This window comes from Myodes glareolus, chromosome 3 (genome assembly GCF_982192425.1).
Source record: "Myodes glareolus chromosome 3, mMyoGla1.1, whole genome shotgun sequence".
Lineage (NCBI taxonomy): Eukaryota > Metazoa > Chordata > Mammalia > Rodentia > Cricetidae > Myodes > Myodes glareolus.
In genome coordinates this window covers 30832147-30845496 of record NC_142028.1, presented here as the reverse complement: position 1 = coordinate 30845496, position 13350 = coordinate 30832147, and the positions used below count along the sequence as shown (strand labels likewise).

At 50.1% G+C, this 13350-nt stretch overlaps 1 protein-coding gene and 1 long non-coding RNA gene across 10 annotated transcripts in view; one reads left to right on the top strand and one right to left on the bottom strand.

The window, feature by feature from the left end:
- Positions 1 to 13350, top strand: part of Ninj2 (ninjurin 2) — a 100353-nt gene that overhangs the window by 80170 nt on the left and 6833 nt on the right. Inside the window, exon 1 of one of the 8 annotated variants that reach the window (XM_048444377.3) lies at positions 6914 to 6999. The exons of the other annotated variants lie outside the window; for them this stretch is intronic. The gene's annotated coding sequence lies outside the window, so the exon portion shown is untranslated. Of the gene's footprint in view, positions 1 to 6913; positions 7000 to 13350 lie in introns of those variants that run through there. 8 annotated transcript variants of the gene reach the window in all.
- LOC125407057 (uncharacterized) lies at positions 3629 to 12508 on the bottom strand. Of its 2 annotated transcripts, none has more exons than XR_007234089.3 (4): positions 12370 to 12508; positions 5475 to 5609; positions 4308 to 4505; positions 3629 to 3968 (listed from the first exon to the last, which is right to left on the bottom strand). It is a non-coding gene; the product is annotated as an uncharacterized LOC125407057 (long non-coding RNA). The 2 variants fall into 2 exon arrangements; XR_007234087.3 differs by having other exon boundaries at positions 3633 to 3968; positions 4308 to 4484.

Here is a 13350-nt window from a genome sequence, read left to right as displayed (position 1 = left end):
CACACCTCTAGAGCCCAAAGCACTGTGTCCTATGAGGGCAACAGTGACTCCTTACTGAGAACAGTCACCAAGATGGAAGATGCTCAAGAGGGCTGCCTCAACCCGAGTCTTGCAGCCCTAACCTGGGGAGGATATTTGGTTGGTGCTGTGGAAACCTGTGCTCTGGTTTCAGTATACGTTCTGGGTGATGGTAGAAGGTTCCCTCAGTCTTGGGTTGTTTTTCTGCTTGTAGAACAAGAAGTCTGGACACAGGCTGCACGCAATACCCCCCTGCAGGGAAAGTGCCCACGGTTTGAAATCAAACGCCTTGAAGTGAGGTTAGCCCTTTCCAGCAAGGAGAGATTTCCCGCACACTTCCAACTCTCAAGGTGGCTAAATCTGTGCTTTTTACTGCTCCTAAATCCTGGCTCTTGAGAAATGAGCTGAGAGAGACCAATCAGCCTTCCTGGCACCACAGACTGAGAAGAGGGAATCTCCACTCACCCCAAAGGGAAGGATCAAACCAGACTAGGTTGGGAGATCTCAATGTTTAGAGAACAACTTTGGACCAGGACATGAACAGCGCAGTGGACACTGGCTTCCCCAGGACCTGCGGTCTTCTTCTCTAGACACCCCCTAATCCTTCTCTCCTGTACTTACAAGAGGGCTGCTGGCTTCTCTGCCCAGGAAGGTAGCCCTGAGACAGACCCCACACTTGGCTCAGTGCCCTGCTGTCATCATTTTTTTCTCTCTTTGGAGACAAGGTTTTGAGTGGTACCCCAGGCTGTTCTCAGACCCCACTCTTCCTTTCTTTGCCTCCTAAGGGCTGGTATTCGCAGTGGGTGCTATGCTCCTGGTCTCAAACATGTTAGGTAGGTTGTTTACCCACGAGCTATATCAACAGCCCCATATCTGGCTTTTTTTTTTAAGCACTTAAAATCAAAACATTGGGTTGGCAAGATGACTCAGTAAGTAAAGGAGCCTCTGGCAGGTCTAACTACCTGAGTGGGATCTTTGGGACCCAAGTGGTTGAAAGGAGAAAATCACCTCTGGAAGTTGTCCTTTAATGTCTCCACCCACACTTAGGTAAATAAATAACTCATTCAATGAGGAAAAAGCGTGTAAGAGAGTTAATCTTAACTGTCAGCTAGACTGGATTTAGAATTGTCATGGAAACTGCACTAGCGTATCTGTGACCTGTGTTTCCAGAAAGGTCTAACTGAGCTGAAAAGACTTACCTCAAATGCAGGCAGCACCAGACTTGGGTCCCAGCAGCCCAGGGCAGTACCCCGGGGTAAGGAGGCAAATGCCAACCTTTAATGCCCTCACTTTCTAAAAATATAGAGGGACTGAGTCCTGACAGTCACCGCCCAGCAATAGCAATCCATTTGCTCCCTGCACCGTCCCTGTCTGCGACCCGCACCTGCTCCATTAAGCCTCTTGCTTGACAGCTGCCTTGGGTCTCAGATGAATGCTGAGTAACAGTGCCCTTCTCTGCCTTCTGAGTGTGGACACAATGTAACCAGCTGTGTCATGGTCCTGATGCCAAGTCTTCCCTGTCATGATGGACCATGCCCTCAAACTGTGAGCCAGGACGAAGCCTCCCTCCTTTAAGTTGCTCTTTAGCAGGTATGGGTCAAGAAGCAAAGTAACTATATAATACAATACAGGAACCTGGCAGAGCATGCACCCAGTCTGCACAAGGGGCTGGGAATAATTCTCAATGCCAATCAATAAGCAAGAAAAAATAGAGAAAGCAAAAGAATAAAAGAATCCGTCTACGGGGGTTGAAGAGATGGCTCAGTGGTTAAGAACTGTTCTTTGAGAGAGCTCGGGCTTCAATTCCCAGCTCCCGCATGGGGGCTCATAGCTGTCTGAAACACCAATTCCAGGAAACCCAATGCTTCTTCTAGATTCTAAAGGCACCAGATGCACATGTGGTGCACAGATACACACGTGGTGCACAGATGCACATGTGATGCACAGATGCACATGTGGTGCACAGATGCACATGTGATGCACGGATGCACATGTGGTGCACAGATGCACATGTGATGCACAGATGCACATGTGGTGCACAGATGTACATGTGGTACACAGATACACATGCAGGCAAACACACATGAAATAATAAAATTTAAAAAAAAGAATCTGTCAGGCATAACCTAGAGATGACACTGTTGCAGTTCAGGCTATATCCTTTCAGGCTTATCTGTACATATAAATAGATATATTTATAAATAGGATGATAGCGTCACTCTTATAATATTGTTATCCCCTTTTTAGCAGGTGACTAACAGAGGACCCAAGTCACATGGCAGCTAAGGGTCAGTGCTGCGTCCCAACTCCAGCGTCCTAGATGTCCACAGCCCTCAAATGGGCTAGAGCTCAAACTCCCCATAAGTTAGCAGGACACACAATTGGAAATAGAGCCCTGGCCAAAGAACGACTGGCTTTCCTATGCAAGCCCAAAACTGCCTTGGTGTCCCAAAGTCCAGCCTGAAGATCTGGCCTTGCCTGGGTGCTCAAGAGTTCTTTCTCTCTTAGGCAAATCTGGCCTTGGTCTTACAGGAAAGTCATGGGATGCTGGGGGCAGCTGTCAAGCGGGAAGGCTCGAGGGAGCAGGTGCTGGACTGTGCACAGGGACCATACAGGGAACAACCAGATAGCTGTGTGGTGACAAGCAGGGCTCATGCCCCTAGTATTTTTAGAAGGTGAGGGCATGAAGGGTTGACATCTGACTCCTTACCCTGGGGCACCGCTCTGGGCTGCAGAGAAACTTCCAGGCAGGACAATGCGGGTGCCGAGGTGGGGTCAGTGTGCACAGAGGACTCTGTATCTATCCATCTGTCCACTCCTGCTATAAGTACTGGCCAGACACTGTGCAGGGCACTGGAGAACTGACTTCCCCAGAGTTCCAGCCTTCCATGACCAGGGCAAAAGACCAAGAGCTATGAGTGCTTCAAAGAATAGTTCGAAGGTTAGGAGTTTGGAAGACTGACCTCAGAGAGGCCTGGATTCAAATCTTGACTCTTCTACCTCCCAGCTGTGTGTGACCTTGCAATCTCTCTAAGATTTCCTCAGAGGGTTTGAAAGAAATATGAATGAGGGGGCATATATGGAGAATTTGAAAGAACAGAATGTAGGTGTGGACACACACCTTTAATTCCAGCACTTGGAAGGCAGAGGCAGGCAGACCTCTGAGTTCAAGGCCAGCTTGGTCTACAGAGAGAATTCCAGGATAGTCAGGGCTGCCTAGAAGAACCCTGTCTCAAAAAACAAGCAAACAACAACAACAACAACAACAAGAAAACAGGAAGAAAAGAAGTTGTTTTTCTTACTTTTTGCTCTTCGGGGGCCCACCACCCAGCTCCCAAATAAATAAATAGACATAGAGACTTATGCTTACTTATGAATGCCTGGCCTTAGCTTGACTTGTTTCTAACCAGCTTTTGTTAACTTGAATTATCCCATCTACCTTTTTTTCTCTGGATTTTCACCTTTCTCTATTCTATATTTCTTTCCTTCTTACTCTGTAACTGATTGGGTGGCTGGGTGGCTGGCCCCTGGCTTCCTTCTCTTCTCCTTTTCTTGCTTCTCTCTCTGTTCTCCTGTTATTTTTATCTCTGCCTGGCAGTCCCACGCATCCCTCTTCTGTCTAGCTACTGGTCTTTCAGCTCTTTATAAGGCCAACCAGGTGTTTTAGGCAAAGTAGCCCAGCTTCACAGAGTCAAACAAATGCAGTATGAAAGAATGCAACACATCTTTGCATCATTAAAAAATGTTCCACAACATAAAATGTAACACATCTTAAACTGATATTCCATGGCGGAAGGAAAGAAGGACGCAACATTGAGTCAGTAAGGGCACTAAATAGTCACAGGACTGGCAAGATCAATCGACAGGTAAAAGCACTTGCCTTGTGGGCCAGGTGATCCGAGTTCAATCCCTGTGATACTCGTGAGAAAGGCAGACGTGGTGGGGAACACCTGCAGGAGGATCAGGAGTTCAAGGTCATCCTCAGCTACTAATGCTAGCCAGGTCCGTAGGAGACTGTGTCTCAGCCATAGGGAGGTAGGGAGCAGGTTGAGGATGTAGCTCAGTAGGAGGGAGGGTACCTTCTCCTCTGCACAAATTTTGTTTCAGTCATTAGACCAGAGGAAGACAGAGAAGGGGCGGGTTTGCCAGAGCCTGTTGTTGGGTTGTTTCCCATGGGATTCCTTTGACCTTGGTTAGCAAACTACTGTGTGTGGGTTTGCTAAAATCCAGACTAGGCCTATGCTGGTTTCCGGTGAGAAGAAAGTCTTCCAGAAGACTCCTTCACCCACCTGGAAACAGGCTTCGTGGTGGCCTGAGGTCACCCAGCAAAGACTTGGTAGGCAGGCTCAAGTCAGGATCACCCGGCAAAGACACGGAAGGCAGGCTTAAGTTGGATCCCTTCCTCCGCACGCAACCCTGCAGCTGCTTGTTGTTTATTCCGCCTCGATTTTCTTCAGCTTTGTCTGCTGCATCAGAGGGAAGACACACTACAGAGTGAAGATGTGGGTTCAGTTACTGTATCTTTGTATCTCAGAATGGTGAGATCCCTAACGGCACTCCTGGAAAGGAAGGGAAGAGTGCTGGATGTGGGCGACCCACCTAGGCCTGGGTCCTGAGAGGCCTCTTCTAATTAATGGAAGCTGGCACTGTCCTGCTGAGTCAGGCTGACAAGTCAATCAGAAGGGCCCTCGTTAGGACAGTTTTTACCCCAGCTTTGACCCAGTGCTCCCAGCATCCTCCTCTCTTTGTCTCATCTGTGGCCGGGACCAAGGATGCTGCAGTAGACACTCACGTAGTCCTTGCTGAGTGAGCAAGATGCTCCATTGGAGAGAGTCATGGAGCTCAACTCCTTTTCCTTCCACCTATTCTGAATGAAAGCACATTCATTCACTCCATCGCTTACCATGCCCAGTGAGGTACCAGAGTGGTGAGCCAAATCTAGAGTCTCTGAAACTTTCACATTTGCACGGGATGAAGGGGCTTTCTTTCTCCTGGCTTTCCACTTTATAAACTTGATTCCCTGCTAAATCTTGCCATTTTGGGAGATTGGGAGGACTGGACTATGAGGCAGGCAGGGATCCTTGATGCCTGCACGTGATAAAAGCTGGACTGTGTTTGTTGAACTGGACCTTGGCTCTGGCAGGGCTGGGCGGGGTGGGAAATTCACCACCTTCCCCTTTCCCCACCTAGCTGTCAGATATCAGACACCGGCTCCTTCACAGGGCCTTCTCACCTGGACTATAGCCAGAAACTGTTAGTACTGCTTGTTCTAATTGCCTTACAGTCCAAACAAATAATTCTTGCCTTTTGAAATATATGTTCTAGTGGGGACACTCCAAACTCTTTCTCACGGTCATGGGCAATGTTGACATTCCGCTCCATAATTAACTTCTGGCTTTGTTGTTTGTACACAAAGTCTTATGGGTGTGTTGTTTGTTTTTTCTTTCTTTACTTACTTTTTTGTTGTTGTTCTGGATTTCGGCTTCTATCTGGATTTAGGTTCCCCATCAAGTCTTGGAGAAAACAAGTGGTTCAGAGGCTCGAGATAACGTACCACAGTGTGATAGAGCACTTCCCAGCATCCAGGAGGCCTCAGTGCCCATGCAGGGAGGAAAAGAGGAAAAGAAGGGGCTTCAGGCTCTCTTAAGCAAGGCAATAGTGTGGCAATAATGGGTACAGGGAACAGAAGCTGCCAGGCCATACTGATTGATTGTATAAAATGAGACTTAAGTTTGGTTTAATTTGTTATTTATTCCGTGGAAAGATCTAGAAATACTACATTAAAACACTTCAGAGTGGTTCTGTCTTTGACAGTTTGTTTGTTTTTTGAAGCAAGGTCTCACTCTTAAAGCCAAGGTTGAACTAGAATGCCCTCTGTAGCCCAGGTTAGCCTTAAACAATCCTCTTGCCTCAGCCTCCTAAACACTGGGATTGGAGGTGTGAGCGACCATACCAGGCCTTTCGAGGTTTCGGAACCCTGTTTCCAGGGCTGTATGGTGTAGTGACTTAAGGACCCAGGTCATAGAGTCAAACTGGACTCAAATCCCAATAACTCTAATACCTGGGTGATCCTGAGCAACATTACTGAACTGTTATGGCTTTTGGTTTTCTATAAAAAACGGTGCTAATAAATGAATTCAAAGGAAAATGAAAGTGTAGCCCAGGTACTTAGAAAGGAGGAGGCCTCCGGGAGTCAGGGAGAGGACAGTGGGCCTCATGCCCGACCTTGACCTGACCGCCACCACCTGGGTACTCCTCCCCTGAGTGTCTGATTCAGCTGTTAAACCAGAGACTGCCTACCCAGCCCCCACCCCTGCTGGGGATCGAGCCCTCACACTTAAGGGAAGTCAGTGGTCTATCACCAAGCCACACCTCCAACCCAGCACCTTCCTTTCTGTGTGATCCCTGCTGCTGCTGTTGCTGCTTCTACTTCAAATCCACAAACGTTGAGAACCGTATATAAGAAAGAACCCAGGCTTAAGAATGTCCATATGGGAAAGAAAAAAAAAAAAGAATGTCCATATGGGCACACAGTCCTTCAGATCTGGAGATTTCGGGCAGTTAATTTCTTGGAACCTCAATTCCTTCCCTTACAACTGGGGACTAGCTACACACTATGAAAGCTCTGCCTGGCCAGCAACACTGCTTTGACTCTAACTGTTTACATGTTAACTCCTAAAGAGCGGATCCACCTACGGTCAGCAGAGGTGGCCTGGGGAATACTGCTTTGAGAACAGTATTTGTGAACCCCAAAGCCAAAGTGAGCTCTAGGGCTAAGTGTCAAAGCAGTCTAGAAACCTTAGAGCAAAGTGCTGAGCCTGAAAGTGTCCTGGTCTGGCCGGGGTTCTGTGGGAGAGCAGATGGATTCTAGGGCAATTTGTGTGTGGTCAATCTACGGTTAACTGCACTCCGAGTCGTCTTTCCTGAAGGCCACAGGCAAAGCTCTGTTTGCAGGGGAGGTGGACAAACTCCTTGGAAAGAGTAAGCAGGTCCCACGCCCCACGGAGTTCTCCCACGCAGGTCCTCCCTTGCAGCCTCCCAACACACTCAGCCTCCTCTTGTGAAGGATCAACCCCGTTGGCCCTTGTCACTTAGGCATCAGGGGACCTGGATTCCAGCCCAGGAGGGGCTGAGCTGAGCTAACCTGAGTCTCGCTGAGTTGTTTCCTGGCTTCCCCTGCTGGACAGCCGCAGCACCGCAGCCCTTCCCCCGAAGGCCACGCCCCTCGTTCTTGGTGTTGCGGAGTTGAGTCCCAGGCCTATTGCCTGGAACAAGAGCTGGAGCCTCCCACTGAGGTTGCACCCTTGGCTGGAGGAGCTTTCAGGGCCAGTCAGGGATTATCAGCAGAATAACACGCAGCAGACACCCCGCCCTACCGCGGATTAGCCGCTGTTGATTTCTAAGGGCAAGACTGCTGCTCTTGGCATGGAAGGCCAAGGGCGGCACAGTGGAGGCACCGGGCCTGCCCCAAGCAGAGGGCCGCAGAGGTCTGCACTTCCGTGGGTTTTTGGCCTGAAGATAGTGACAGCACTGGGTCTATCAGCCCTTCATGAGGGTCACAGCTGAGTGGAGTCAAGAGGAGAAAAGACAGTCCTTAGGGTAGAGCAGGTTTTCCAACACAAATCCCGAGCCACTTCCAGTCCCGGAGGAGATGTCCCAGGTGGCTCACCCTAAAGATCTTTTCTTTGGGGGAGAAAAAAAAAACAAACCTAAAGACAGTAAAATCTAATACTGGGCTAGGAGTCTACTTGGTGGATGAGCACAGTGTAGCTAGCATACTTGATATACTAAGTTCCTTCCTCAGCATCCCAAAATGCACTGCACACCAAACACAAGCAAGACACTGAGCTGTGCAACCCAAAAATATGCAAGAGGGGATCTAAAGGGTAGAGACAGTAGCTGGACATGTTGGCACAAGCCTGTCATCCAAGCATTAGAGTAGCAGAAGCAGAAGAGTCCTAAGTTCAAGACCAGCCTGGGCTATGCAGTGAGCCCTTGTCCCAAAAGGGATGGGGAAGACACAGCAGAGGGAGCCATCTAGAGGCTTAAAGATGGCCAAAGGCCTGGGGAGCAGAGCCTGTCAGTACCTGGTAGGGTATCCCTGGTGGGGAAGAGGTTAGAAGAGAGGGGACACTTCCCAGGGGCATAGGGCAGACAGGCCTCCAGAAGCAGGCGGGAAGGGTGGAGTGTGTTCAGAGATCAGTGAGTAATGTATGCCATTGCTTCTCAGCATCCTGCTTGGGGCACGGGCAGAGCCTCCAGGACGGTTAGCTGTCAGCCGGCCCCCATGGGGAAGGGTGGGGAGAGGAGTAGGAGACAGACTGGTGAGTGGCCCAGTGCAGGAACAGGGACCTTGGATGTGGTGTCATCAGGCTTGTGTGAACATCCTCTTTCTTGGGAGGCTGGTGTAGTATGGCAGGGCTTGGGCGTGGAGAGAGTCGTGGTAGAGAGAGACGTTACAAGTCCCTGGGGCTTGTGAAAAAGCTAACCAGTGCCTACACCAAAAGTTGAGCTGGGACAGGCCCTGCGGCAGAAGAGACTGTTTAAAATGCCTGTCGAACCACACGTGGGAGTATAATCCTGAGCTGGGGAGGGGTGCCCTGCTTCTCTTGAGTATGCTCAGTATTTCTCAAGGACCTATCTCCCTCCTCTTCTTCCGCCCTCCCCCACCCCATCCCCCACCCCCCACCCTGCCCCGCCCCTGCTAGGGGCTGCCTCCTTCTCTCTGTCTCTCTCCTCCTCCTTTCCTCCCCTTTGTCAAACTCTAGGCCTCATGAATAATAGGCAAGCCTTCTTCAGCTGCAGTCGCTCACAGCAAACAGTACAGATGTTCCCATCTCACAGCCAAAGAAGCTGAGGTCAAACCTGTTCTCCCAAATTCTCTCCTCAGCCCGCTCTTAACTTTCTTTGTTTGTTTCTTTTTCCAGACAGGGTTTCTCTCTGTTGCCCTGACTGTCCTAGAACTTGATCTCTAGACCAGGCTGGCCTCCAGAGATCCACCTGCCCCTGCCTCCTGAGTGCTGGGACTAAAAGTGTGTGCCACCACCACCCGGCTTCCTTTTTACCATTTTGAATCCAAGGTTTACCTTCACGTCTATGTCCTATCTTTCCACAGCAGTGCAGGGGTTGGGGACACAGCCCGTGAAGACTCCGGAAAGCCTGATGCAAGCTTCTCTGGGGCTGAGGGCTAGACTTCCACTGAGCAGCGTGCCCTTCCCAGACTATGGGATTGCCATCTTTCATCTCACACCACATATTTCAGCTTTAGAGTTCATTGTTTCATTTCATGTCTTTCCCAGGTTGTCCTTATTTGCCTCCTATTTCCGCCTCCTGAGTGCGGAGGTTACAGACATGTGCCTCCACGCAGAACTCATATGTTTATCATTAGAACCGAAGTAATTCGCTTTAGCTTCTGGGACACTGTAGTAGATCAGTCAAACTGCAGACTCCAGTACAGAGACGGGGGAAACGCTGCTGTGTGGTTTGGGGCGAGTTGCTTGGGCTTTCTGCATTTTGCTCACTAGAAGGTGACTGTTCTCACCTACTTTGCCGAACTAAATGAGAGCTCAGCTGACTCATGTCCTGTATTTAGTGCGGTGCCAGATGCTGGGTATGTCCTCCATAACCATGAGCTGCATCGTTCTGGGATGTTGGAGCCACAGAGGCTACACGGTTCCAGTACATGTACAAGACATTGGGCAGGCCCATCATCCTCCCAAGCCGGATTCTGACAGGCCAGCAGACGCTCCAACACCCACCTAAAACCCGTTAGTAGGAATAATTTTCCTGAAGTCATTATTTAAACAAGCGCTCTGCCTGGGCTGGACCCACCCTTTCCTGGGGTGGGAAATCAGGAAGCCTGGAACTCACCACCATCTTTCTAGACTCCTGGGTGGACTGCCATTTTGGGGCCAACTGAAAGGTCGTCATTGGTCACGGCTCCTTTGGGCCTCCTCTGTGTAGAACTTGAGTTTGAGCTGACACACAGAAACACTGCCCACATGGCTTTTCTCAAAACTGGCGGCAGTGACTCACCCAAAGGTCACCAGTGCCTGGAGCTGCATAGGGCAAAGTGATTCACTGCCTCTACCCTGCCTGGCCCCACAGCTGCCTGGCCTCAATTCCTCTCAGCAGATATCCTCAACCCTGAAGCTCTCTGCCCAGAGGAGGGGGCCTCCCCGTTCTTAGATGGTTCTGCTAAAAAGAACTCGGCTTCAGGGAGAGCTGGCCTGCTCACACTTCAGCTAGAGCAATCAGGGAGGGGGACCCAGGTCTCCACCTTCAGCTTCCTGTACCTCCTGGCAGTGCTCACCCTGTGGGGCTCTAGGTCCTCTGTAGCCTCTTGGTAGAACAGTTACTTATCCAGCTTCCAGAACACACACACACACACACACACACACACACTGTGAGACAGCATCCCTGTGATCTTGTTTCTAAGAAAAAGCAGAATGAGTCCCTGATAACTAGAATGTCAATAAACCATGTGACAACATGTTTACTCTTCTGTTTAAAGAGGCAGTCCCTTCCTGACCACGTTAGTTTTATAAAGAAGCAAGAATACAGAACAACAAAGATGAAGGGCTGAATAATTGGGTTGACTTGAAGGGATCCCCAGTCTTGGGAGTTGGATAGGGCCTGGCAAGAGAGCTAAGGGATTGTAAGCTGGAAGGAGAAAGGCGAGGCAAGGGGCAGGAACTGGGTCTTTGGTGTGCTTACCCTAACCTACCCATCCCAGTCACCAAGCCCATATACTGTCAGGTCCTGGAGGTACTCTGAGTTTACCTCTACTCTCTCTGCAGCCCGCTGTTCAAACTCACACCAACTACAGTGAGTGGCCTTTAGGTTCCCAGGTTTCCCTGGCTGGGAGTCTCTGGGGCTGTGTGCCTAGAACAGGGCCTCTTGGATCCTAGACTCAGTGTCCCACTATTTCTGAATGAAAACACAGGGCTGAAGAGAGCAGGCCCTTCGCGAGCCCCTGAGAGATGGGCACTGGGAGACAGATCTCAGACTAAGAAAGGAAGAGAACAATGTGGGTTCTGTTTGTACTTCTGGGAAGAAGGGTTCTTCTGCCTCTCCTCCATGGGCCTGGCTTTCCCCCTGATCTAATCTCAGTTTCCTATCTACTCACAATCTGGGTAGAGCTGAGCCCCAAAGCCAGGAGCCCAGGCTCGTGGACCCCCTCCCTAGCAGGGTTTGGGTTGGATGGAGTCACCTGGTGTGAGCTCTGCAGACAGGCCCTGAGTGCTGTCCCTTGGCCATGGGAAAGGCCGAGGCAAGTAGGAGCCAGGGATTCTGAGTCCATGAAACATAAATGACTCACGCTGGCTGGCTCTGCTCCCTGATCCAGCCTACATTCCCGGGCCTTTGTTCTGACCCGCCTGGGCTCTGACCTTAAAGGGCCAGATCTTCTGAGGCATCACTGGCTTCCCTCCCATCCCCCTCCCTTAGCCAGATCCCTGATGGAGTTGTCGTGGGCTTGGGGCTCAGGAGAAGAGGGCATCCTACTGCAGGATTCAGGGGAACAGCCAATCCCATCCTCAGGCCCAGGAAGGCCAGGAAAATGCTTTCCACACTTGCAAAGACCCAGAGAGGGGACCCTCCTCAAAGCCATGTCCTCCAGGGTGTCATAGCAGAGGCCTCTGACTCCTCCTCCCTCCCCAGGCTCCAGGTCCATGGCAGTCCCCACACCCGTCAGCCCACCCTGACCTGGCTTCTTTATATCGTTTTGTTTGGGTTTGCTTGCTTGCTGTGTGACCCAGGATGGCCTGAAGTTCCCATTCCTCCTGCCACAGTCTCCCATGTGTTGGCATAGCAGACAGTACCACCAGGTTCCAGCATCACTGAATTTCTTTAGCTGTCCCTTCACGGTTGTGTCTGGTAGGTTCTAGGCTATTCCTAAACCTACAGCTAGCCTGTTGTCTTCAGGCTCACCTCCCTGGATTCCTCAACAATCTGGGCCTGTCATATGGTGGCGGGCACTTCCTCGGGGCTGAAATAGCACCCTGACAGCCAGTACCCAAGTAGTTTCTTTAAACCTCGCATGCCACCCTGTGGACACAGGAGAGCTGTCCTTCCGGAGAGGAGCCCAGTAAAGCAAAATGAAAGTGAGAGACCTGAATTCAAAGAGACCTACACCTCCTACAATGAGTCCCACATCCTCTGTAAAACAGGCTCTTAAAGAGACAGCAGCAAAAGGTAGGGAGGCTGCACGTGGCCAAATGGCAGAATGCATGATGTGCACATGTGAATACAATGCACACAGAGACAAGCGCCAGGAAGAGAGGAGGGAAGGAGGGAGAGAGGCTAAGAGATTACAACACTTTTTGCAGAAATTTGCAAAGAGGTACTCACCCACTCCAGTACCCCTTCATCCTCCTATCCTCACCCATGATCAGAGTTCAAGCACATGGCTAGAGGTCTGAATTAAGGCTTGCCCACGGCAAGCTTTTAGAGCTAGCCCAGTCTAGCAACTCTTGAACCAAGAGTGAGCTGCATTTGGAAGGAGGAGCAAGGTACTGGAGGATGGGTAAGGAGGGGCTTGGGAGGGGGTGGGTATCAGCTCAGTGTGGGTAGGGGTGGGGGGATGGGGAGGTGGGGGCAGCCTATAGGAGAATGTTGATCAGGTGAGCCATCTATTGGTGTCCTTCATGACTCAGAACAGAATGGGCCAGGACTGCCTTATAACCTTGTGACCCAAGTGACCATTGCCCTTTGTGGGGTTAGCCCTGAGATCCTTGACTTTTAACTAGCCAGGCCACCTGACCCCACACAGAGATTTGCTTGAATTTCATTTATAAAAGCTGTGGGTGAGGGAGTGGCTTTCCAGGTCCAACAGGTCCTCACCCCCAATCTGTCACCACCTCCCCAACCTCAGCACTGGCTGTAAGCCAGACCCCAGAAAAATCCAATGGGGGGAAAAGGTCAGAGAAAGACAGGACTACCCCATGCTTTCTACGTCTACAGCTCTCTCTCTCTCCCTCCCTCCCTCCCTCTCTCTCTCTCTCTCTCTCTATAAATATATATATATATATTTCTAATAATATACTATTATTATTATATATTAATATAATAATATATTATATATATTATTCTCTAGGCTTCCTCTGAAGCTTAGTCTGATTTGTGGGGGGACAGGGTGTGTAAAACCAAACTTACATAGCAGAGAATGACTTGGAACTTTTCTTTCTGACTTGTTGGGTTAGAGTTTTTTTTTTTTCATTATTATTTTAAGAGTGGTCATGGGGCTGGAGAGATGGCTCAGCAGTTAAGAGCATTGCCTGCTCTTTCAAAGGTCCTGAGTTCAGTTCCCAGCAACCACATGGCAGTGACTCA